This window comes from Symphalangus syndactylus, chromosome 7 (genome assembly GCF_028878055.3).
Source record: "Symphalangus syndactylus isolate Jambi chromosome 7, NHGRI_mSymSyn1-v2.1_pri, whole genome shotgun sequence".
Lineage (NCBI taxonomy): Eukaryota > Metazoa > Chordata > Mammalia > Primates > Hylobatidae > Symphalangus > Symphalangus syndactylus.
The window spans coordinates 74626531-74653609 of record NC_072429.2 but is presented as its reverse complement, the minus strand read 5'-3'; the positions used below and the strand labels follow the sequence as shown (position 1 = coordinate 74653609).

At 33.8% G+C, this 27079-nt stretch overlaps 1 long non-coding RNA gene across 1 annotated transcript in view; it reads left to right on the top strand.

Moving 5' to 3' along the window:
* The first annotated feature begins 222 nt into the window (after nucleotides 1–222).
* LOC129486524 (uncharacterized) overlaps nucleotides 223–27079 on the top strand; it is a 50773-nt gene continuing 23916 nt past the window's right edge. Inside the window, exons 1-2 of the long non-coding RNA XR_008659011.1 lie at nucleotides 223–328; nucleotides 2220–2351. This is a non-coding gene — a long non-coding RNA (uncharacterized lncRNA). The remainder of the gene's footprint in view (nucleotides 329–2219; nucleotides 2352–27079) is intronic.

The window sequence follows — 27079 nt, the reverse complement described above, 5'->3', positions numbered from 1 at the left end:
TATATGGCATTTATCCTTTGATATGGTAACATCACTTCTAAAACTCTCTTTTTAACTTATGCAGACAAATATATGAGAGAGTGATACAGATAACTATCATTGCAGTACTATTTGAAACAGGAAAAGACTGCAAACCACTTAATGTCCATCTATAATGGACTAGAATATAGAACACTATTGTCACACAATACTAAGTAGTTCCAAAGGGGAAAAGAGGAGTAGTTCTATACGACTGTGGAGTCATTTCAGAGTATATTAAAGAGAAAGCAAGAGGAGAAAAATTCATAAAGTATGTCACTGTTCTCCAAGAAAGGTTAGATAAAAGCACGTAAGTCACATTTTTTATGTCAAATAAAAACAGGGAAAAGGGAAGTACAATAGTCAAGAAAGGATCATTCATGTGAATGGGAAAAGGAAATTGTGTGTGTGTGTGTAAGTTTATATGTATGTGCATTTTGTTGTGTGTATGCATAAGCAATAGAATCTAGACCTATCTCTTTTTTCTTTTTGGAGTTGGAGTCTCGCTCTGTCACCCAAGCTGGAGTGCAGTGGTGCGATCTTGGCTCACCACAACCTTTGTCTCCTAGGTTCAACTGATTCTCCTGCCTCAGCCTCCTGAGTAGCTGCGATTACAGGCATGCACCACCACGCCCAGCTAATTTTTGTATTTTTAGTAGAGATGGGGTTTCACCATATTGGGCAGGCTGGTCTCAAAGTCCTGACCTCAGGTGATCCACCGGCCTCAGCCACCCAAAGTGATAGGATTACAGACATGAGCCACCATGCCTGGCCAAGACATCTGAATGTATCTATTTCATAGATTTGACTTTGGAATCACATAAATATTCTATGTAACTAAAACTACTTTTTAAAAAATCCCTAAAAATGTAAAGCAAAATGAATAAAATGAATCTAATAATATATCAAATTGAAGGTGTAACTCATAACCACCAAAGAGGAACTATTTCTAGATACTTTAAAACCCAATGATAAGATTAAATGTTCCTAGTTCATATACTGTGAAAAAAAAAAAAGAACTGCAAATGAAACTCAAAAGTAGACAAAATTTAAACTCTGGTCAGTAATCATATTGTTGGAAGTAGTATTAGTATTATTATTCTGAAATTACTGCATGTATCTAATGAGATAAAACAAATAACTATGTTAGTGTCATTGAGAAACTGGATTTTAACTTAGGGGAAACAAGATACAAAAGTAAGATTAAAGAGGCTAAGTAAAAACCCTATAGTTTTGAATTTGAATTTAATATGAAAGTAAGATTTTACAATTTATTTTATTTTATATTTTAAAATACATTTTCTAGCTTTGTCCACCAAAAGGCTCAGAAACAATCAAACCAGTAGCAATAAACAACCTGATTCCCAGATTTTGGTGTCTACATACCAGTTCTAACAGGGAGGAAATAGGGGTTTTGCAGAAGTGGCTGATTTCATATTTTGGGCATAAAATATATGAGATAATCTTGCAAAGTCTTGGCATACCAGAAATAAAAGATGATTTTAATGATTTATAGGCTCATGACCAATGGGCTTTACCACAACCTTTATCTGAGCACCAATGCATGTAATAATTGCAAGTATTGAAATGTGTCAAATATGTCTGAATACATGAGTTTATGATGATTATTTATAAGCAAAATAAGTTTCACGACCTAAAACCTCATTGGTCACATTTGCATAGCGTGACTATCTATCCTGGTTTACAAATAACAGGCAGTGTGGATTATTTTGTTGTCCCAGTATAATAATTAATAACGTCCACTTTCACTTTAAAGTATGTCCAGCTTTGAACAATAAATTATATGATCAACTTAGCTTTGAAGAATGACAGAGGGAAGATATATTAAATAAAACTTGATAAGCAAAAGTAAATAATTAAGCATTTTAGCCTGACTTTTCTACAGAAAAAAGTCAGAATAGTTATCTTTTACATCAAGATAACCAACTAGTAGTTGAAGGAAGGGTTTTCCTTATGAAGTATTTCAGTTAATTAATGAATCAAATTTGATAAACTCTTTAACTTAATAGTTTTTAAACCTCCAATCAATAAATGAATTTAGGCCATGATTATAATAAAAAAGACAACAAGATGTCATATCATTTGTACTAGAATTATACTATAACATCACTTATAAAACATATTTGCCAAAAAATTAAACCTTATCAAGATTTTTTTTTGCCTTTTTTTCTAATCGCCAGTTTACATGATATACAGTGGAGAAGGAAATACGTTAAATAACACTTTAAGGAGGCAATAAGCAAACTCTAGACTGTGGGAAACTAAATTTCTAGTTTCTTAAACATGAGTTGCAAGAGGAAATAATTAAAAAGGTAAGAAAACCTACAAATTAAATGAGATTTAAGAAACATTAACTCATTGCAATATACAAAGTTAATTTCGATATGGTTTCATACAAACTCTTTAAAATATTTATGTGACAATCAGGTAACTTTACAAACTAATGAGATATTTAATGATGTGAAGTTGTGATAATCGATTGAAGTATTTGTTTTTCAAAACAGCATATTGCACATGATAATTATATACAATCTTGTCAATTAAAAACACTTTTTAAAAAAAGTCTTGTTTTAGAAATGTGCACTGACATAGTTATAAATTAAATCATATGTAAACCTAAGTTTTATTCTAAATAACCTGGGGGATGGAGATGTGAGAGTTATAGATAAACTCATTTGGATCATATGTTCATAGCTGTGGAAGTTGAATGACAGGTAGGTGGGAGGGGAGTGAGTAATTATTATCTCTACCTTTATACATGTTTAAAATGTTTCTTAACAAAATGTTTACCCAAAAATGCAGGAAAAATGACATATATGGCTGTCTGTATACATAGAGTAATCAAAGTATGTTTAGTAACTATCTTCATTTAGCTGAGTCATGCTTCTCTTGATTCAAGGAAACTCTTGAGTTGGAGATGGGCAGAGGGAGATATTTCTTCCATACATGAAGCATAGTGTGCACATCCACTTAGACCTGAAATGGAGAATGAAGTCTATTCATGTAATTCCCAGACACTGCCACTTTCATAAAGTCAAAATTCCTTCATAGATAGGCTTTTCTTTGTCATTTAGTATTAAGTGGTAATACTATTTTACCATTAAAATGAAAAGTAATTTAAAAATTCAATAACTGGTTAAACGTACCCATATTAAGTCTATTTTTGGAACACAAAACTGAAAAGTTACGCTGGGCACAAATTCTTTTTAGTTCAACTTTAAAGTGCCATTAAACTTACTGCTTCTTATAGAATGAGGAGTATGATGATTCTTTAAAACATCAAAAATCTGTGCCATCAAGTCTTATCCACCACCTTGTTTAGGGAATATCTTTTATTAGAACACGCATCTTATAAGAACATATTATATATACTATCATCTGAAATATTTCTTGATTTAGAACACTCATTAGGACAATCATTCTCCTTTTCCTAATTCAAAGATCCATAAACGGGCACATTTAAAGAAACATATCAAAAGAAAAAGTCTGAGAGCTTAACACACGGAATCAATGCTGTATTTTTAACAATAAGATAATATTATATAAACTGAGGGAAAGGAGAAACCATTAACAGAAATACTGAGCATGTTTTGGTTTTGAAATTTTTTTATTGACTATAAATATTCATATGCTTTAAAAAATGGTATTAGCGGGAGGAATCAAGTTTTAAAGAGTGAGAGAGCGTCAATAGCATTAAAAAACTTCCTTTGACCAGACTTCCTTTAAGATATTTCATATGATATTCCTGCAATTACTCCAATCACATTATATTGCTTATTTAAAAAGCTGGAGATTGTGGTCTGATTGAGTCAAAAAGGAAGATGTAGAATCCTGGCTATGAAGCTGAGATCCTTTAAAAGTATACTATTTTCTTATTTCATTTTTAATGTTTAGATCATTTCCTCTTTTAGGCTGTAAGTTTAAGGATGCCTAAAGACTGCGTAACAAATCCACTCAAAACCAATGAATAATCTCATAAAATATATAAGCAGTTTGGGTAAGATATCTTGCTCATTTTATATTTCCTTCATGATTCTATAATATATATAAAATATGGTTTATTATTTAAAATTATATATAAAAGATTTGGATAGGAAAAGAAATTATAATTGGGTTCCAAAGCCTTTCATCCCTAGATCATTAGTAACTGATATCTCAAACTCAAGAGAACGATGTATTTACCATCTACTTATCATATCCTCCAGAAAAATAGTACTCATGTGTAACAAAGTCACTGGTGTATCTTAAATTCACTGGTTAACTGAAAAAATATGAACTATTATAAACTTTGGTATCTCCACAAATTAAAGCAGTATGTTACACAGTTCAAACTACCAAACGGTAACAACAGGTATTGTTGTCTGGCAGAATCAGAGGCCTTTTCCTTTTTACCTTATTTTCAGATTCAATTTTTTCTGGGCTTTGTAGTAAACTATAGCTACCTTTTAGTTTTACATTTATGTCTATATTGTAAATTCCCATCCTCTTTATTTTATCGAGTTAGATTAATTTTCATCATAAGTAATGTGATGACAAAATATAAGCAGAAAAAAACATGCTAATATTTAAGGAAGTTCTAAATTCTATGACTTTCAGGTATGAAGAAACTTGCTCCTTCAAAGGTAAATTTGCTATCCTAAGAGAAGGTATAATACCTCACTGGAGTTTAAATAATTCATTTCTAGTGGGAAACAACCCAAAATGTTACTTTGGAATAGCTCACATTTAAGTTAATTTAATTATTAACTTTGATACAGTCCAATCTAACTTTGAATCAAAGTCTGTGAAAGACAACAATTACATAGCAAGTGCTAGAATGGGGTGCTCAATAAGAAAACATGAATTTTCCCTATTTTCAGAAGAAAATTGATATATTCCTGATTTACCACAGACTTTTATAGCAAACAAGAAAAAGACAAAAATAGAATACAAGGCAATCAATGTTAGTGATTAATATATATCCTCATTCATTATGATTGCATAGAGCCAAGTATGTTATAGGAAAAATTAGAAAGAATATCTACTTAATAGGCCTATTTGCTAACTGAATCACTTTTGCAGATTTCTTAAATTTCATTGTCCCTTATATTTTGACCATATGCATATATATATGCAAGAAAACTTAATACAAATGCATTATTCTATACATATATGAATGTATACATCATGTATATCAAGTTAGTTCTAGCTTTTCTCGAAATTCTCTGAATGGTTTTGAAAATCAGTCCTGCTTTTTCTGAATTCTCTGAAAAGTCATCTTTATTTTGTGCTCTTTTTACACAGAATATAGCAATATACACTTGACCGTGGTTATTAAAAGTCCCAATTAATTAAAATACACACACACAAACACACACACACATCACCCTTCTTGATCATTTGATAACAGATACTATTTTTATCTGTTTCCTTAGTCTGATGACTTGGAATGAAATATTTAAATTTATTATATAAATTATTCTTAAACACAAATTACCCAAAAATCATGATGCATGAATTTAGAATTTAAGACTCAAATCTCTTATGATTGTGTACATTTCCTCTAAGCATGAATAAGATGAATGTGGCATTCCTGAAGGACATTCATATTAAAAAAATTCATGAGTCATTCATTTTGAGTTTGTGATAAATCTATGCTTATCTTTATGTTGTGATTCTTACTAGGACTTCGACTGATTCTTCATGCTATGTATCCTTGTTATTAGTCCTTTTCTGATTGTTTTTATCTGGAACAGGAATGAGTAAAAGAAATACTTTGCTTTTGTTGTTCTGGATATTTTAAATTAATACATTGGGCCAAGTGTGGTGGCTCATGCCTGTAATCCCAGCATTTTGGGCAGCCAAGACAGGCAGATCACTTGAGGCCAGGAGTTTGAGAGCAGTCTGGCAAACATAGCAAAACTTGGTCTCTACTAAAAATACAAAAAAATTAGCCAGGCATGGTGGCATAGGCCTGTAATCCCAGATACTTGGGAGGCTGAAGCATGAGAATCGTTTGAACCCAGGAGGCAGAGGTTGCAGTGAGCAAAGATGGTACCATGGCACTCCAGCCTGGATGACAGAAGGAGAATCTGCTTCAAAATAATAATAATAATAATAATAATAATACATGATAGGTGTGCACTGAGATTTAATCAAAGGTGTTCATCTATCTGCTTAAGGCACAATCACAAACACAGAAGCAAAGTGTTGTAATGGATGAAACATAGAAAATATGGAGTAAGCTTTATTGTAGCTCTGCCATATACTGCTAGGTATTATCATAAACATTACTACAGTCTCTGAATATCGGTTTCCTGATGATCTAATTAAATGATACCAACCATGCAATCAGAGAAAATTAGACAGTAACTACACTTCATATTATTTATTGAGTACTGTGTTATATTATTGGCATGAAGTATCCTATTAGTTTCTAAAGAAATCTTTGAGGCGAAGATATATTCCCATTTTTCCAAATAAGAAAATTGAGATTTAGTGGCAAAGTGAATTGGGGAAGGTGGTTTAACCTGTAAGATTGTCAGACTCTGAAACTTTTAAATTTGTATGTGTACTTCCAAGTGTTGCCAGCAAACCCCAAAGGGGGCTCAGCTTGGGAGGGTCCTTGGCTTTGCCAAGAAATACTTCATAAGTGAGCTAGCAAAGCAAAGTGAAAGCAAGTTTATTAGAGCAACAGAATACAGGAAAATGGCTGCTCCAGAAACAGAGTAGTAGCAGCAGCAGCCTTCATGGATTGCTGGCTAGCTACATATATATATATATGGCTATTCCTTGATTATATGCTAAGTAAGAGGTGGTTTATACATGAATTTTCTGGAAGAGGGGCAGGGAGTTTCTGGAACCTAGGGTTCCTCCCTCTTAAAACCATATAACTTCTGGGGGTTGTCATGGCATTTGTAAACTGTCATGGCCCTGTAGGAGTTTCTCTTAGCATACAAATACACTATAATTAGCATATAATGAGTAGGGAGGGCAACCTGAGGTTGCTTTTGTCACCATCTTGGTTTTAGCTAGTTTTGGGCAGTTTCTTTGCTGCATCCTGTTTTGGTCAGCCCGTCTTTTGTTCAGCAGTGTCTTGTGACCAGCCCTTGGAAAACAAGTCCTCCTGATCTACGTCACAAGGTCTATGTTCTTAAATACTATGGTAGACTAACTACTCAATGATGTTAACTAGAATGCACATATTTTACTATACACCCAAAAGCACTATTTTAACAGTGATATTAGATTCATATTTGACTTCTTAACATCTGGGTCATTTCTTACACTTACCTATCTTAGCAAAATTATACACCATTCATTTGAAGTTTTTTTAGCCCCAAACCATAAAGCCAGTCTTTACTCTTCTTCTCTAGCACTCTAACTCCAACTCCAGAGTAAATTCTGCCAGTGTACCTAAAAAATAACTGGTTAATGTTTTCTCTTATATATTAATGTTTTCTCTTGTATTAAAAATATATTAGGTACTTTCTATTATCGTTTTTAGTTTGCATTTAGACTCTGATATAATGCTTTATATTTTGTGATGAGTCAAATGAGTTAGGGCACTTATAAAAATTCCTTTATCAGCCAGGTGTGGTGGCTAACGCCTGTAATCCCAGCACTTTGGGAGGCCAAGGCAGGTGGATCACCTGAGGTCAGAAGTTTGAGACCAGCCTCACCAACATGGTGAAACCCCGTCTCTACTAAAAATGCAAAACTTAGCCAGGCATGGTGGCATATGCTTGTAGTCTCAGTTACTTGGGAGGCTGAGACAGGAGAATCACTTGAACTCAGGAGGTGGGTTGCAGTGAGCCAAGATCACACCACTGCACTCCAGCCTGGGTGACAGAGTGAGATTCCTTCTCAAAAAAAAAAAAAAAAAAAAAAAAAAAAATTCCTTTATCAAGAGTCATTTGTAAAAATGATACATTAGACATGTATGGAAAGCAGACTCCCAAATTATAAATAAAATGGTGTATGCAGATGGTTTTTATATTGTGATTGTTTCTATTGCAAAAATGGCCTTTCTCAAATAGTTTTTTTTTTTTGCACCACAAAAGTAATTACATTTCTTATAATACATTCTACCAAGCTCCAAATGTAGTAGGAAAATAGTGTTGTTATAGAAAAGTAATTAAATAATTTTGTAAGCTATTTCTCACCTTGTACTCCATGTATATCAATGCTTTTACTTAACAGTGTGGAAATACATATTTTGAGATTCTATAAATGTGAAAGAGCTAGGAGAGTATACATTTAAAATTGTGTGTCAACTGTAACCAAGTAGTAATAGCTGCTTGAAGTATTGTGTTGAAAATTCCTGCCTATATTCAGGGTCAGAATGAAGATTACTGTGACTGCTTAGTGCATCTGCCATAGGTATAGGAGGGGATACTGGCAGCAAGGCACAAATTCATTATCTGTGAACGTGGAAGAACAAAGTTCTGACTTTAAAACTCCTGAATAGCAGCTTCTATGAAAAAAGGGGTGTATCTTACTCACCTCTCCTGCTAAGGAATTTAGCATATAGCATTGTACATAATATACTCATAATACTACTGAATAATTAAATAAAAGCATATAATAGTAAAAGTAATTTACCCGTTTAAAAATAAATATAAATTTTAAATACGAATTTTTAATAATGTCACAAATGTTTTAAAAGTTCATTATAAGATAAAGCAAAATGTGTCAACTAACTTGATTAAGAAATGACAAGCTATTTGTGAGTTTCTCCCCAATTTGTCCCCATCCCCGCGGGTGACATTATGTTTATTATCCTTTTATATTTGTTTATATTTCTACCTCTTTTGCTTTTGTTTATAATTGTGTTGCATATATATGCATGTTTTGTGTGCTATTTTATAAGTATTTGAAATGTTTGTGACTGTTATAATGTATATCTCTGTATGTTATACTGTTATTCTGGGCTGGATGTGGTGGCTCACAGCTGTAATCTCAACACTTTGGGAGGCCAAAGCAGAAGGACTGCTTGAGGCTAGGAGTTCAAGACCAGCCTGGCAAACATAAAGAGACCCCGCCTCTCCAAAGAAAATAAAAGAAAAACAAGCAAACAAAAAAATAAACTAACTTTGATGTCTTAAATACATATTCTCTTCCAGAATGTCCCAAATTTTCTTTTTAACATTTGAATCTTTAATTTTCTCTGTCCAGCTTTTTATGTATGAAGTGAATTTAGAATCTGCAATAGCCCAAGTAAACTCATTGCTGCAATCAAAACACAAACATACACACACAACTTCAGTGGCTTTGCAAAATAAATGTTTATTTATTCTTCATGGAACAATTTAATGTAGGTCAGCAGGGGCTCTACTCCATAGAGTGATTCAGATTTTCAGGGTCCTTTTATTTTGTGACTATATTATCCTCTGAAGTCCTCAGTATTTTCTCCATAACTGACAAACAGATGAAGAGAATGAAAAATCACACATGGGAGGGTTTTATGGACCAGGCCTGAAAATGATGTAGGTCACATCTACTCATATTACAGTGGCTAGAACTCAGGCACATGGCTACGCCTAGCTTCAAGAATACTAAGAAATGTAGTCTTCATGTGTGCCCAGTAGGAAACAAACAAACAAACAAAACTTGATAAAAAATTAGGCATTTTCTGTTATAGAATCAAATTTAATTTTTTTTTTCCGTTAGATAAAAGCACAAATTAGAACAGGAAAGACCTTACTCAGTTTCAGAATGCAATCGTGTAATTCATTCTAAGGGATGTGTTTCAATAAACAGTGGAATTTCCTCATTCTCTTAGAATGATATAGGGAAACCTTACAACTGAATGAAAAAATTATGAAGCTATTACACATTGAAGATAGTACTAGAGTAAGAATTCGTCCCTATATAATTATTATGCAATTAATGTGGTGTTTAAAACATTGAAAAAGCTAAATACAGCAGGCATTTTTAACATAAAATTTAAAGATAAAACATTTCTGATATTGAATGAAACACTAGTGTTTCAATTTCATTCCTAATACTGCTACAAAAGCAAAAATCACATTGTGTAATTTGTTCCATGCACAGCATAATGCTTTAAATACAAAATCTTATTCTGTATAAGATATTTTCCAATATAGCTACATTAAATTACTATTTAATTATTACAAAATTTTTATTAAGTTATCAAGAAATATAACTGTGTTTTACAAATGTCCTTCAAAGTGAAATCATCTAGATAGACTTTATTCTGAAATAAAAAATAAATTCAGAAACAATATGACATTAATATTTTATACATATTTTGCTTTAATATTGTATTAGAAGCAAATTGGAATCCAAGCCCAGATTTCATGTTTTGAATATTAACTGTTGAAGCTTCATGGAAATTTTCAAGAATCTGTTAAATCTTAAGTAATCATTATTATATTATAAAAGATAAAAAAATATATTAAAAACTCGTATTCTATTAGGTCAATACAAGAAGGTACAAGTGCCTCAAAATTAAGATAAACAAAAAACTATTGATAAGCTTACAAGAAAATAAGGACATTTTGGTTTTAGCATGAACCTTAGAATCATACTTTTCTGTTGAAGAATATTTTTACCTAAATAGAAATATTTGTGTTAGTAAGCAAGGGAGCTACATATTTATATAATCAATAAACTCCATTGTTTTAAAGGAATGTTTAAGACAAGCATTAGGGTGGCTGGCAAGATGGCCGAATAGGAAGAGCTCTGGTTTGCAGCTCCCAGCGAGATCAATGCAGAAGGTGGGCGATTTCTCCATTTCCAACTGAGGTACCTGGCTCATCTCATTGGGACGAGTTAGACAGTGAGTGCAGCCCAAGGAGGATGAGCAGAAGCAGGGTGGGGCATCACCTCACCCAGGAAGCCCAAGGGATTGGGGAACTCCCTCCCCTAGCCAAGGGAAGCCGTCAGGGAATGTGCTGTGAAGAAAGGTGCACTGCGGCCCAGATACTATGCTTTTCCCATGGTCCTCACAACCCACAGACCAAGAGATTTCCTCTGGTGCGTACGCTGACAGGGCCCTGGGTTTCAAGCACAAAACTGGGCAGCCATTTGGGCAGACACCGAGCTAGCTGCAGGAGTTTTTTTCATACCTTAGTGGTGCCTGGAACGCCAGCAAGACAGAACTGTTCACTCCCCTGGAAAGGGGGCTGAAGCCAGGGAGCCAAGAGGTCTAGCTCAGTGGATCTCACCCCCTTGGAGCCCAGCAAGCTGAGATCCACTGGCTTGAAATTCTCGCTGCCAGCACAGCAGTCTGAAGTTGGCCTGGGATGCTCGAGCTTGGTGGGGGGAGGAATATCCACCATTACTGTGGCTTGAGTAGGTGGTTTTCCCCTCACAGTATACAAAGAAGGGCATTACATAATGGCAAAGGAATCAATGCAACAAGAAAAGCTAACTATCCTAAATATATATGCACCCAATACAGGAGCACCCAGATTCATAAAGCAAGTCCTTAGAGACCTACAGAGGGACTTAGACTCCTACACAATAATAGTGGGAGACTTTAACACCTCACTGTCAATATTAGACAGATCAATGAGACAGAAAATTAACAAGGATATTCAGAACTTGAACTCAGCTCTGGACCAAGCAGACCTAATAGACATCAACAGAACTCTCCACCCCAAATCAATAGAATATACATTCTTTTTAGCACCACATTACACTTATTCTAAAATTGACCGCATAATTGGAAGTAAAAAACTTTTCAGCAAATGCAGAACAACGGAAATCATAATAAACAGTCTCTCAGACCACAGTGCAATGAAATTAAAACTCAGGATTAAGAAACTCACTAAAACTGCAAAATTACATGGAAACTGAACAACCTGCTCCTGAATGACTACTGGGTAAATAATAAAATTAAGGCAGAAATAAATAAATTCTTTAAAACCAATATGAACAAAGACACAATGTATCAGAATCTCTGGGACACAGCTAAAGCACTGTTTAGAGGGAAATTTATAGCACTAAATGCCCACATGAGAGAGCAGGAAAGAACTAAACTCAACACCCTAATATCACAGTTAAACAACTAGAGAAGCAAGAGCAAACAAATTCAAAAGCTAGCAGAAGACAAGAAATAACTAAGATCAGAGCAGAACTGGAGGAGATAGAGACATGAAAAACCCTTCAAAAAATCAATGAATCCAGGAGATGGTTTTTTGAAAATATCAACAAAATAGACCGCTAGCCTGAATAATAAAGAGGAAAAGAGAGAAGAATCAAATAGATACAATAAAAAAATGATAAAGGGGATATCACCACTTATCCCACAGAAATACAAACTACCATCAGGGAATACTATAAACACCTCTAAGCAAATAATCTAGAAAAGCTAGAAGCAATGTATACATTCCTGGACACATACACCCTCCCAAGACTAAACCAGGAAGAAGCCCAATCCCTGAATAGTCCAATAACAGGTTCTGAAATTGAGGCAGTGCTGAGTAGCCTACCAACCAAAAAAAGTCCAGGACCAGAAGGATTCACAGCCAAATTCCACCAGAGGTACAAAGAAGAGCTGGTACCATTCCTTCTGAAACTACTTCAAACAATAGAAAAAGAAGGACTCCTCCTTAACTCATTTTATGAGGGCAGCATGATCCTGATGCCAAAACCTGGCACAGACACAACAAAAAAAGAAAATTTCAAGCCCATATCCCTGATGAACATTGATGTGAAAATCTTCAATAAAATATTGGCAAACTGAATCCAGCAGCACATCAAAAAGGTTATCCACCACAATCAAGTTGGTTTCATCCCTGGGATGCAAGGCTGGCTCAACATACACAAATCAATAAACTTAATCCATCACATAAACAGAACCAATGACAATAACCACATGATTACCTCAATAGATGCAGAATAGGCCTTTGACAAAATTCAACACCACTTTATGCTAAAACTCTCCATAAAATAGGCATTGTGGAACATATCTGAAAATAATAGGAGCTATTTATGACAAACCCACAGCCTATATCACACTGAATGGGCAAAAGCTAAAAGCATTCCCTTTGAAAACTAGCACAAGACAAGTATGCCCTCTCTCACCACTCCTATTTAACACAGTATTGCAAGTTCTGGCCAGAGCCATCTGGCAAGAGAAAGGAATAAAGGGTATTCAAATAGGAAGAGATGAAGTCAAATTTTTTCTGTTTGCAGGTGACATGATTGTACATTTAGAAAACTCCATCGTCTCAGCCCAAAATCTCCTTAAGCTGATAAGCAACTTCAGTAAAATCACAGGATACAAAATCAATGTGCCAAAATCGCAAACATTCCTATACACCAGTCATAGACAAACAGAGAGCCAAATCATGAGTGAACTCCCATTCACAACTGCTGCAAAGAGAATAAAATACCTAGGAATACAACTTACAAGGGATGTGAAGGACTTCTTCAAGGAGAACTACAAACCACTGTTCAAGAAAATTAGGAAACAAACAAATGGAAAAACATTCCACGCTCATGGATAGGAAGAATCAATATTGTGAAAATGGCCATACTGCCCAAAAATGTATAGATTGAATGCTATCCCCATCAAGCTACCATTGACTTTCTTCACAATATTAGAAAAAAACTACTTTAAATTTCATATCGAACCAAAAAAGAGCCCATATAGCCAACACAATCCTAAGCAAAAAGATCAAAGCTGGAGGCATCATGCTACCTGACTTCAAACTGTACTACAAGGCTACAGTAACCAAAACATCATGGCATTGATACCAAAACAGATATATAGACCAATGGAACAGAATGAAGGCCACAGAAATAACACCACACATCTACAATCATCTGATCTTTGACAGACCTGACACAAACAAGCAATGGGGAAAGGATTCCCTATTTAATAAATGGTGTTGGGAAAACTGGCTAGCCATATGCAGAAAACTGAAACTGGACCCCTTCCTTACATCGTATACAAAAATTAACTCAAGATGGGTTAAAGACTTAAATGTAAGACCCAAAACCATAAAAACCCTAGAAGAAAACCTAGGCAATAACATACAGGACATAGGCATGGGCAAAGACTTCATGAGTAAAACACCAAAAGCAATGTCAACAAAAGCCAAAATTGATAAATCAGATCTAATTAAACTAAAGAGCTTCTGCACAGCAAAAGAAACTATCATCAGAGTGAACAGGCAACCTATAGAATAAGAGAAAATTTTTGCAATCTATCTGTCTGACAAAGGGCTAATATCCAGAATCTACAAGGAACTTAAACACATTTAATAGAAAAAAACAAACGAACCCATCAAAAAGTGGGCTAAGAATATTAACAGACACTTCTCAAAAGACAACTTTTATATGGACAACAAGCATATGAAAAAAAGCTCATCATCACTGATCATTAGAGAAATGACAATCAAAACCACAATGAGATACCATCTCACGCCAGTTGGAAAAGTGATCATTAAAAAGTCAGGAAACAACAGATGCTGCAGAGGATGTGGAAAAATAGGAAATCCTTTATGTTGTTAATGGGAGTGTAAATTAGTTCAAGCATTGTGGAAGACAGTGTGGTGATTCCTCAAGGATCTGGAACCAGAAATACCATTAGACCCAGCAAATCCATTATTGAGTATATACCCAAAGGATTATAAGTCACTCTACTATAAAGACACACGCACATGTATGTTTATTGCAGCACTGTTCACAACAGCAAAGACTTGGAACTAACCCAAATGCCCATGAGTGATAGACTGGATAAGGAAAATGTGGCACATATACCCCATCGAATACTATACAGCCATAAAAAAGGATGAGTTCATGTTTTTTGCGGGAACATGGATGAAGCTGGAAACGATCATTCTCAGCAAACTAACACAGTAACAGAAAACCAACCACTGCATGTTCTCACAAATAAGTGGGAGTTGAACAATGAGAACACATAGACACGAGGAGGGGATTAATATCTTTACTTTAATGGATATAACAGCATGAATAAGTATCTTGATTTAGTCTGTGAGATTGTCAGAAATATAATTCTAATAATCAAACAGAGAGACTTAAATGACTATTCTTTAAAATGAAGGTCCCTGGTGTAAAGTTAGTGCCAATTTTGATAAGGATATGCTTATCATAATTAGAGTATCATATAATGGTATAATACTTTGTTTTTCAACTAATAAAATATTACTATATGTGCAACTGATTACTAATACATAATTTTTATCTTCAAATATTGATATATTTTATAATAAAAATTAAAATTATAAAGCAATACCAAAAATATGATGCTTTATTAAAACAGACACAGCTAAATTTATAGCAAATGTTCAATCCCTGATTTGATGACCAAGATACATTGCACATGTAATACACTGTATAGTAAATACAATACGAGGGTAAAGATTTTGAATACAGATAGACCTGGATTAAATCTAGAGTTCATCTTGTATTTGCTGTATGATTGTGCCCTATTTGCAAATTTTTTTTAAAGCAAAAATTCTTCACCTGTAAAATGAATATAGATTATAACACCTATCCAGCATAGGGTTACTGTAAAGAATAGGTAAATTATGTAATATGCTTGGTTCAGGCTTGGAAATCACAAGCACCAAGTCTGCGTACATTTACTTAATACTTGAGCATTATTTCAACAAGCATTGCTACATCTAGTGATAAGTATGTGGTATAGTGATATGAAGGTATATATAGATTATATATGCTGTATATATAAATGTTATATATATCATGACTGTGAATTTGTTAGAATTTATCTGTCATAATAATTATTTTCTTAACAGTGGTTACCTGAAGAGTCCATCACTGCTAAAAAATATGGCTGTAGTGATTCTCTGATACTTCTGCACACATGGAGAACCTCAAAGCTAACAAATCTGCATTCTTTCAGAAGATGTTCTAAAACTCATAAAATTATTGTTCCATATCATAAAAAAATGGAAAAATTTTTTATGTATTTCTAATAATGGCTTCTAGTTTTGAAGGTAAATCCAGGCAGGAAGAAGTGAGAAATCAGGAAAGTCGTCTCTGAATTGTGCTATTATTACCTGACATTGGTGAACTGTGGCATAGGCATATATTTATATGGGTTTCTTTCTCTTGTGAATGGTGGTGTTTCTTAACACCACAACTAACATGTCTATTTTCCACATCCATATTCATACTTAATCACACAAATACCTGAAAATTCTATAGGTTTGCTATTCACTTCCCTCAGGACAAATTAAATGTCATTTAAATTTTTCTTCTACATTTTGACTTACAATTTGAACTAAAATTCCATTAGGAATGACACTATTTCATATTCCACAGGTTCCATATGCTATTTTTTTCACATATTTGATGTTGATCACCACTTTGCTACTCAATCTTATCTTCTCTATATTCAACATATGCACAATCTTTAATTTTGGTTACTTTTGTGTCAAGTCATTTCACAATTACAGTACCTTTTCTGTTTTTTACTTTCCATGTGAGATATGAATATAGCATAATGGAGTGGATAAAAGCATTCTCAGGCTATTTTCCTTCTGACATTTACTGACTGGGTAACCCCAGACCAGCTAAACCCTTTCCCTCAGTTTTTCCATCTCTGCAATAAGTATACAAATCTCACAAGGTTATTGTGAAGTTCACGTGAGATATAAATAAAATTAAATATTTTTTGGTTGTGAGATGCTCAGCTATTATTGTGAGATGCTCAGTATTTATTCAGTATTAATTATAGTATTATAAAAAATTAACTTAAAGGGGTAAAAAAGGTGGAAGGCATCAAGGTTAGGGTTATGAAATGAGTACATGAGAAAGCACACAGGAAAAACTTGGAGAGAAGATACAAACAAATAAGAGACTATCTCCCGTAAACATTACATTTTAGCTTTATGGGGAAGAAAAGAGAGAAAAAAATTCTTGTTTTTTTATGTAAGGAGAATCCTTGGGAAATCTGTGACTGACCTCAGAATGAGAATTGCTGGAAGTTTGATCCCTTAGTACAGTTTAGATGTCCATTCTTTGGTGCTTAGGTATCTTGCCTTTTCTCACCATAGAACTTATTATTCTATGTAGTAACTTCTTGTTCATTTGTTGGAATTCTCAAAGATCATATGCACTGTGTAGATAGCAGATAGAAAATACTGAATAAAATTTTCGGAATGAATTTTAAGTATAAACACATTCATATATAGGGTTGAAGTTGTATTATTTCTCTGGGCTATGGGCTATCTATGCAATGATGAAAACTCCTCACTCAATCTCAACTTTGCCAAGTAAGACAAAATTTTACTTTTTATAGAATAAAAATAATACGGCTTGAAAGATTTAAGCAAACACTTCAAAAATAAGAAATTTGAGCAGAAAACGAAATTTAGGGGCAAAAATCAACACTTTGCAAGAGAAAGGTAAATATGTAAAGGAAATATCTACTAGTAAATGGGATTAATACATTTTCTTACATCTGGATGGCTCAAGACAAATTATTGTCTACTTAATGCTGGTCTATGCTTTATGTATATATCAATGGTTACACAAGGAGGCTTATAAGGGAAGAAAAGAGAGCTGTACTGATTAGTAACTTTTTAATCTTTGAGTTGTTTCCTATTCACATTTATGAATATCAATGCTAGTTTTTTTTAAGAAAATAGTTAGAAATTGTAATTGTTTGAGTATTTCACTCTCTTTCTGGCCCCTTTCATCTTCCAAATTAATGGGCTGTGTTTATCCTTTCCCAACTATCTAACTGCCTATCAAACAAAACAACAACAAAACAGATGGGAGAATAATATAATTCTCAGGAGGTTTGTTAATACAGCAAGTCCTCCATATCTGCAGGTTCCACACATGAAGGTTCAATGAACCATGAATCAAAAATATTCAAGGAACAAAAACAATAAACATAACAAAGAACTATAAAAAATAATTCAAATTTAGAAACCAATATAGTATAATAATTATTTACATATCATTTGCATTGTATTAGGTATTATAAGTAATCTATTACAGTCTATGAAAGGATGTCTGTAGGTTATATGCAAATATTATGCTGTTTTATATCACTAACTTGAGCATTCAAGGATTTTGATATTTGAGAAGTGTCCTGAAACCAATCCCCTATGGATACTGAGAGACAAAGATAGGAATGGGCTGGTAATATCAGATCATATGAAATTCCAAAATTTAATAGTGAGATTCCGGAAGAGAATATATGGATGCAAATAATTTAGGCAGAACAAAAGTTACATTTTTATATGAATATGATCTAAATGAATGTTTCCCAAACATGATTTATTTTCACACTCATCTGGGTAGTTATTTAAAATGTCATTCATAGCCCTGGCCTCAATCTGCTGCATTTAAAAGTTTGAAATTAGGTTCTAGAATTGATAGATTTAACCAGGTTTAGTTCTTAGACAATTATAAAACTGCCAGCAGATGGACATGTGGGAGCCTTTACTATAAATACTTGGCCAGATATAGATCATAAAACTGAGCTGCAAAGAGTCAATGATACCATGGGGACCTTCAAATATCAGCAAAGTACTGTGGTATAATAAGAAATATATTTGGTCTTTTTTCAGGCTTCCTGGCACAGAGCTCCAAAAATCCTTGGAATTTCCTGAGTGATAGTATCTTTTGTTATTTATAATGAGCCTGTTTGATCATACCTGAGTTTATGCTAATGAGGTGACTTGTGGTGGAGCTCTAGGTAGCCTCAGGCTGGGTTCAGTCCCCCAGAAAGACCAAGTGATTAGAGGATTGGAACTTTAAGCCCCACCCAACAACCTCCAGGAAAGTAGGGTAGGGCTGAAGATTAATCTCTATAAAATCTCTTGAGCAATGAGAGTTGATGAGCTTCCAGGTTGGTAAATATATCAGGGTGCTGGGAGGGTGTCTTGCCCAGAGAGAGCATAGAAATTCTGTATCCCATTTCCTTCATACCTTGCCCTATGCATCTCTTTTATTTGGCTGTTCCTCAGTTGTATACTTCATTATAAAACAGTAAACATAAGAAAAGTTTCCCTGAATTCTATGAACCATTCTAGCAAAATTACAGAAAATAAGGAGAGGATCATGGGAACCCTGAATTCATAGTCAGTCAAAATTGTGATAAGTATCTTCAGCAGGGGAAGACTTATGAGACTAAGCCCTTAACTTCTGAAATCTGACACTAACTCCAGGTAGGTAGTGTCAGGATCTAATTGAATTGTAGGACACTCATCTAGTGTCAGAGAATTGGTCAGTATCAAAAAAGCCCAAACTTCTGGTGCCTGAAGTGTTCTGTGTTAGAGTGCAGAGAGACAGTGGCTATATGTTCTAACCTTTTTGTAAACTTGGGACATTTTCAAGTACTGAGAGAAAATAGTGATTTTTTTTTCCCTGTTGCAAACCACTTTATATCACAGAAGATTAACAAAAGAGAAACAATGAGAAATGGTAATATAGATTTTAATTAACCAATAGAGATAATCTGTTTTGAGAAATGACAAAGATGTCACTTATGGATAAATTAATTATATCATATGTGGTTATATGTGCTGTTTGAAGTGCTAGACTCAACATCTATTTTAAGTGAATAAATGAAGTAGTAAAATGTTAACATTCATGTCATGAGTATCAGACTTTGGCAAGAATAATTCAGTATATTCATAGAAACCATGCTTTAACTCTAGATGAGGAATTGTTTTATAGGAAACTTTCAAAATGTGTTTTGACCATGGAATTCTGAATGACCTTGGTAAAAAAGAACAGAGAGAGTTATCTAGGAAGATCAAAGTGTTTTCTATAAGGTTCTCTGGTAAGCACAGGTTAAAAGTAAAAATATACAAGAAAAAAGCAAAGAGAGAATTAAAGAATATGGCAAGACATTAGCAGGTGTATTTCAGAACAGCAATAGGAATGCTAAATCTCAAAGTGCACTAATATTTTCAAAACCTCTAAAAAAGCCAAGTTTTTACTTATGTTGTGAACCAGATTGTGAAGTTGTCTCCCTAGAACAAATACTATAATAATAAATAGCTAAAGAGGAAAAGATGATCTTTTTAACCTCAATTTTGTTTTCATCTTTTCTTTCAAATGTAATAATCCTCATGTTGGAAGGATGAAACTAAAATGATGAAATTAAAATTCCAAATAGTTGAAGAAATATGAACAGAAAAAGTATAACAAATTCTCCAAATGATTTACTTTTCTGGCTTAGGAAGTATCTAATTTAGGGTGCTGAGTAATTTTGAAGATAAGATCGATGTCAGTAATCTTTGAGGAGCTATTGATAATTGGGGAGCTGCCAGGAGAGTAAAGAAAGGAAAATGTCCTAAGTTTAAGAAAAGGTTAGGCAGAGTCTTAAAACTATAGACCAGGGATCTTGACATTTATGCTCAGTAAAATATTTGAAGGAAATGGATGGATGATTTTTGAGTACGGGGAAAGGTCATAATTAGCAGCAGTGAGCATGTGTTCACTAAGAATAAGGTATGGTAGGCTGTCTTTATTCCCTATTTTTGACAATAATAACTAAGTTGGTATTCCAGAGGACTGATATAGAAATAGCATATTTGGATTAACGTGGCATTTTTATTCTTTGTACAAGATAGAAATGTGTGAACTGTATGATAATAGCAATAAGCAGGCTCACCACTAGTTTAGTATTTTACCTAATGAATATTAATTACTAAAGTAACATCGTCTTAGAAAGAAATAGATCTATCCTCTTTTTTTTTTTTTAGTTTTTGTTTTAATAACATGAAGAAATGTCAGGTGTTGCAATGTTAGATGTTTTAAATTGCATGTCACTAGTCCAAGCAGTAAAGATTTTATGTATTTACAAGTATGGAAGTGAATTAGCAGTAGACCAAGAACATGTGACATTTATAAATTTGAAAGACAACTACTTATGAGGTAGACAGCTGCAGCTGAGAGAAACAAAGGATCTCTTTATGGTCTAGGAAAGAACTTTAAATCTGGAAAACTTCAGATGTCACAGCTGGTACATCAATGAAAAAGATGCAAAGTGGTCACTACAGTTCAAGTCCAGAGATTAAGCAGAGAATTAGAATCATAGGCGACAACACTTTAGCTTGAAACACTGTTGAGACAGTAGGAAATAAGAACCGGGGCAGCACTGTAACCAAAAACATCCAAATGGAATTAGAAGATCTTTGTACATCTCTGTAACTTTGTACAGAGCCAAAATAAAATTGAAAAAATCCCAAAGCCCAAATTCAGAATATGCTTAGAAAAAACTTTACCATAACTGAGTTTGTTTTGAAATAATGGAATTTCAGGCTTTGGTGGGCTAGAAATATACCTATATTCTATCTATCTACCTACCTATCTATCTACCTATCTTCTATATCTCTCTCTTTATCTATCTATCCATCTATCTATTTATCTATCTATCTATCCTTTGTATCTATCGTGGTAAAAAAAAAACACATAAAATTTGCCATCTGAACCATTTTATACATACAATTAAATAGTGTTAAGTATATTCACATTGTTGTAAAACAGACCTCTAGAACTTTTTCTTCTTGCAAATTTGAAACTCTATACCCATTGAACAACAATTTCCCCTTTTCCTCTTTCCAGCCTCTGGTAACAACTATTCTACTTTCTGTTTCTATGAACTAGGCTACATTAAATATATCTCACATGTAATATCATACAGTATTTGTCTTCTTGCAACTGGCCTATTTCACTTATCAAAATGTCCCCAAGTTTCATCCATGTTATAGCATATGACAGAATTTCCCACGTTTTAAAATTTAGTAATATTCCATTGTATGTATATATGACATTTTGTTTGTATATTCCTCTATTGATGGGTATTTGGGTCACTTCTACCTCTTTGCTATCGTGAATATCTCTTTGAGAGTCTGCTATCAATTCTCCTGGTTATAGCCCAGAAGTGAAGTTATTGGATAATATGGTACTTTCCTTTTTAATTTTTTGAGGAAGCTCCATACTGTTTGTCATAACAGTTGTGTTACCAGACAGGGATCCTGATCCAGAACCCAAGAAAGGGTTCTCAGACCTCACACATGAAAGAATTTGGGGCAAGTCCATAGAGTAAGTGAAAGCAAGTTTATTAGAGAAATAAAGGAAAGAAAGAATGATTGGCTACTCCATAGTGGAAGCAGTGGCATTGGCTGCTCTCCTGAGTATACTTACAGTTATTTCTTGATTATATGTTGAACAAGGGGTGGATTATTCATGAGTTTTCTGGGAAAGGGGTGGGCAATTCCCAGAGTTGAGAGTTTGTCCGCTTTTTAGACCATATAGGGTAACTTCCTGATATTGCCATGACATTTGTAAGCTGACTTAGCGCAGGTGAGAGTGTCTATTATTAACATGCTAATGCATTATAATTAGCATGTAGTGAGCAGTGAGGACAACCAGAGGTCACTTTTGTCACCATCTTGGTTTTGATGGGTTTTGGCCAGTTTCTTCGCTGCAACCTGTTTTATGATCTTTAAAGTGCTATAGTCAGCAAGGTCTCCTATCTATCTCATCCTCTGACTAAGAATGCCTGACCTCCTGGGAACTCAGCTCAGTATGTCTAAGCTTTATTTTACCCAGCCCCTATTCAAGATAAAGTCACTCGAGTTCCAAAGCCTCTGACCGGTTTACCATTTTACAGTCTCACAAGCAGTGCACAAGGATTCTAATTTCTTCATATCCTTGTCAACACTTGCTATTTTCTGTGTTTTTGATAGTAGGTATTCTAAAGGGTGTCAGTATTTTACTATGGTTTTGCTTTGCATTTTTCTGATGATTAGTGATGTTGAGCATTATTTCAAATGCTTGATGACAATTTGTATATAATCTTTGGAGAATTGTCTGTTCAAGCCATTTGCCCATTTTTAAATTGGTTTATTTTAATTTTGTTAACTTGAAGGATTTCTTTATCAGATATATGATTTGCAGATATTTCTATCATCCATAGGTTGCATTTTCCCTCATTAATTGTATGATTTGACTGTTTTAAAGTTTGATAGAATCTCATCTAATTTTGCTTTCATTCCCTATGCTTTTTGGGTGTCATATTTAAGAAATCATTGCCATGTTGAGTGTCACAAAGTTTTGCCCCTATGTTTTCTTCTAGAAGCTTTATAGTTTCAGATCTTTAATAAAGTTTGAATTAATTTCCATATATGTATGATATAAGATTCCAACTTTATATTTTTGCATATGGGTATCCAGTTTTCACGACACAATTTTTGAAGAGACAGTTTTTTTCCCATGTAGTAGTTGTGGCACTCTTGTTGATGATCATTTGATTATACATGCTTGGGTTTACTTTGGGGCTCTCTATTCTATTCAATTGGTCTATATGTCTGTCTTAACATAAATACAAGACTATTTTGTTTACTAAATCTGTATTAGTCAGAGTTTTCCAGAGAAACAGAACCAATAAGCAATATAAGTGTATATAATTATTATAAGAAATCGGCTAAAGTGATTATGAAGGCTGAGAAGTCTTGCATAGTTCCAGCCCGTGGCTAAAAGTCTGAGAATCAGGAAGGCCAATGGTGTAAGTTCCATTCTTAAAACTGGCAGGTTGGAGACCCAAGAAGACCCAATATTTCAATCTGAATTCCAAGATCACAAAAGACCAATGTTTCATCTCCAAAGTCAAGCAAGAATTTCCTCTTAGCATTTTTGTTCTATTCAAGTCTGCAATTGATTGGGAGGCCCATCCACATTAGGGAGGGCAATCTGCTTTCATTAGCGTACTGATTCAAATGTTAATCTTATCCAGAAACACCCTCACAGACATAACATGAATAATGTTTGACCAAATAACCTCAGCACACAATGACCCAGTCAAATTGACATATAGAATGAACTATCATAGTATCTTTGTAATATGTCTGAACTCAAGAAATGTCAGCCTTCTTTGTTATTTTTCAAAAATGTTTTTGGCTATTCAGTGTCTCTTGAGATTAGATACAAATTTTAGGATAATATTTTTTCTATTCCTGAAAGGAAAATATCATTGAGAAAATAATAGAAATTGTATTGAATCTGTAGATTACTTTGAATACTATTGCCATCTAAACAAAATTAAGTCTTCCACTCCATGAAAATGGGAGAGTTTCCATTTGTTTGTGTCTTATTAAAGTTTTTATAGCAATTTTTGTATTTTTCATTGTATAAATCTTTCACTTCAGTTAATTCCTAAGTGTTTTATTATTTTTAATGCTATTATGAATAGAATTATTTTTAAAATTTTATTTCTGTATTGTTTATTGTTTGATATGGAAATACAACTAATTTTTGACTGCTAATTTGTTTTCTGCAATATTGCTAGATTCATGTATTAGTTCTAGCAACTTTGCATGTATGAGTGTATGTGTGTAACCTTTACAATTTTCTATATATAAGATCATACCATCGGTAAACAGAGATAATTTTACTTCTTCTTTGCAATTTGAATGACTATATCTTTTTCCTTTCTAATTGCTCTGGCTAGGACTTCCAACACTATTGAATGGAAGTGCTGAGAGTAGGCATCTTTGCCTCATTTCTGATCTTAGAGAAAAAGCTCTCAGTCTTTTCACCATTGAGTATGATGGTAGCTGTGTGCTTTTTATAAATGGCCTTCATTCTGTTAAAGTAATTTTCTTCTATCTCTAGTGTAGTCAGGTTTTTATAATGAAAGGGTTTTAAATTCTGTTAAATACTCTTTCTGCATTAATTGAAATGATCATGTAGGGTTTCACCTTCATTTTATTAATGTGGTATATTACCTTGATTTATTTTTGTATATTGGACAACATCCTTGAATTCAAGGTATAAATCCCCTTTGGTTGTGGTATATAATCTTTTATGTTGTTGTTGTTGTGTTTTGTTTTTTGAGATGGAGTCTTGCTCTGTTGCCAAGCTGGAGCACAGTGGCGCAATCTTGGCTCACCACAACCTCTGCCTCCTGGGTTCAAGTGATTCCCCTGCTGCAGCTTCCTGAGTAGCTGGGACTACAGGCACACACCACCACACCAGGCTAATATTTTGTGTTTTAGTAGAGACAGGGTTTCACCATGTTGGTCAGGATGGTCTCAATCTCCTGACCTCATGATCCACTGCGTTGGCCTCCCAAAGTGCTGGAATTACAGGCATGAGCCACTGTGCCTGGATAGTGTATAATCTTTTTAATGTGCTGTTGAATTTGATTTGCTAGTGTCTTGTTGAGAATTTTGGAATCAATATTTATCCAAGATATTGGTCTTTAGTTTTCTTTTTTGTTGTGTCTTTGTATGGCTTTGGTATTAAGGTAATGCTGATCTCACAGAATGAGCTTGTAAGTATTCTTTATTCTTCAATTTATTGGAAGAGTTTTCAGATGATTGGTGTTAATTCTTTAATAGTTTAGTAGAATTCTTCAGTGAAAATATCTCCTTCTGATTTTTGTTTTTATTCGGAGGTTTCTGATTACTGTTCCAGTCTCCTTATGTATTACTGGTCTATTCAAACTTCCTATTTCTTCATAATTTAGTTTTGATAGGTGTGCGTTTCTAGGAATTTGTCCATTTTTCTACATTATGCAGTTTGTTGGCATTCTGTTATAATTCTTTTTAATTTCTGTGATATCTGTAGTAATAATACCTACTCTTTTATTACTGATTTTGAGTATTTGAGTCTTCACTCTTTTTTCTTAATCTAAGAATTTTTCAGTTTTGTCCATCTTTAAAAAAATTATTAGTTTTTTATTATTTTTATTGTCTATTCAGTTTATCTTTGCTGTAATCTGTTTTTTTCTTCCTTCTGCTAGATTTTAGGTTTAGTTTGGTGTTCTTTTCCTAGTTTCTTGATTCCTAAATCTAGTTCTGTGATTTGAGGTTTTTCTTATTTTTTATGTATGTAATTATGGGGCAGAAATTTAAAAATAAATACACATTCATTCACTTCAAGAAAAGTAACAGGCAAGACAAGGGTTAAAAAGAAAAGAACAAGTTTTCCTCTGCCTAGCAAGCTCACTTCAAGGACAGTTACAAGATAATGCTGTCTGCCACTGTCCAGGAAGCCAAGGCCAAAGGACACCCAGACACCACCCCTTTCCAGAGCAAGGTTGAAGGGAAAAAAGAAGAGAAAGGCAAATTCTTTTACGGTTACTCCTTTCCCTGTCTTCTTAAACATAACCATATTTTACAAATGTCTGTATTTAGGCAGTTCTTGTTTTTCTTTTGATGCAGCTACAAGGTCACTAGCTATGCAAGGCCACAGGTTATGCTAAGTCAACAGTTATGCTACAGATTATGTGACCTGTCACTGTATGATTAACTGCTTTTTTGCTTCTGTAAGTTTGCTTATAAAAACCCTGCTCAGTCTTTGTTCAATGCTCAGCTTTTTGGATGTGAATCCACTGAGCCGGTGCATACCGAAAATAAACAATCCTCCTGTTCTCCATATCAGTCTCTCTAGTCCTCAGTTTCCTGCAATAATTATCGCTATAAGCTTCTTATATCCCATAAGTTTTAGTATGTTGTGCTTTTATTTTAATTTTCAATTTTCTCAAGGTATTTTCTAATTTCTGTTGTAATTTCTTTGACTCATTGGTGTTTAAGAGGGTGTTGATTAATTTTTACATACTTGTGAATTTTTCTGTTTTCTTCTTGCTGTTTTACTTGTGCTCCTGTTTTCTTGTGCTTTGATGTTTAGTTTCATATCACTGTGATCAGATAAGATACTTTGCATAATTTCAATCTTCTTGAATTGGTAAGAGTTGTTTTGTGTCCTATCATGTGGTTTATCCTATAGAATGCTTCATGTGCATTTGAGAAGAAAGTATATTCTGTTGTTGTTAGGGAGTCTTCTTCATATGTCTGTTAGGCTCAATTGTCTGTAGTATTGTTCACGTCCTCTATTTCATTATTGATCTTTTGTGTAGTTTTTTATTTGATTATTTAATGTAAGGTTTTGAAGTCTCCTACCATTATTGTGCTGTTGTCTATTTCTCTATTGAATTCTATCAAAGTATGCTTTATATATTTAGGAATTCTAAAGTTTTGTGCATAAATGTTTACAAGTGATATATCTTTTTAGTGAATTTACCCCTTTAACATTATATAATATTCTTAATTGTATCTTGTGACAG